Source organism: Lucilia cuprina, chromosome X (genome assembly GCF_022045245.1).
Source record: "Lucilia cuprina isolate Lc7/37 chromosome X, ASM2204524v1, whole genome shotgun sequence".
Taxonomy (NCBI): domain Eukaryota; kingdom Metazoa; phylum Arthropoda; class Insecta; order Diptera; family Calliphoridae; genus Lucilia; species Lucilia cuprina.
Genome location: NC_060949.1, coordinates 10,183,887 through 10,185,017, shown reverse-complemented (window position 1 = coordinate 10,185,017; position 1,131 = coordinate 10,183,887).

Genomic DNA, 1,131 nt, shown 5'->3' with positions numbered 1-1,131 from the left:
ACAGAGATCCGTAGGAGGCCGAACGATGCCTTCAATAAAGCAGGAATTTGGTGTATATGTGATTTTTGTTCTTCTTGCTAGGCATGATGAAGTTATTATAATTATTAAAATAATAATGCTTATTGATGTATATGTAATATATTGATGAGTTGTTGTTAGTTTTAGGGAAGACATCATATGGTGATCGTTGAATTGATAGGATTTCAATTTCTGCATATTAAGTTCCTCTATAATTGTTTCTGGAATTACTTTTATTAATTTGGATAGTGTTATATTTATATGTTCACGAAATTATTGTGGTTTGTCTTCGTAAGTTAACCCATTAATTTTAACGGAACAATTCTAATAATATAAAATTGTTGTATTTGTCACCTTGTTGAAGTGTTTACAAATAGTATAAAATTATTTTCTGGTTGGTAGATGGTCTCCAATCGTCCTACATCTTTCAAGTTGCATTTTGGTTGTAGTTTACCTACACATGGTGTATATAGTTTCTATTTCTTTGTGACTTAATATAAATTTTTAAATAATATTTAATTTTGCTAAAACAATACTCTCTGCAATTCATTTGTCAATAAATCTATGTTATAATTAATTCGGTTTAAGTACTGAATTCTTGATATAATGGGACTTTCTTTACTTATCCTATTAGAAAAAATTTGTTGTATATTTTTTAAAGTATTAGTAATTTTACATTGTTCAGTATTTATGTGTGTTGTAATATTGTTAAATCTTTGTATCATTTATGTATTTAGTGTACTTTGTCTATTAAATGTTTCATTAAAACTGTGTTCATTTTCAATTAGTTCTCTAAGTTGAGCATATATGTTTTTACCATCATTCATTCATCCATGTTACCAGTTATATATTTAATTGTTGAACCCAATCCATTAAATAGACCTCTCTTCTGTCTCTTAAAAGGTAGTAAATTATCAATCTTTTCTTTTAGTTGAACTAATTTTAATTTTGTAATTTTTAATGAATCTTTAATTAAATTATCTTGTTGAAGTAGATTTAACGATTTTTGAATCTTATTTGTGGAGCAGTTGGTTAAGTTGTGCTCAAGAGTTCTAATATCCCTCTTGTCCGCATAATAGACCGATAAGCACTCCTTTATTTTAGGCCAATCGT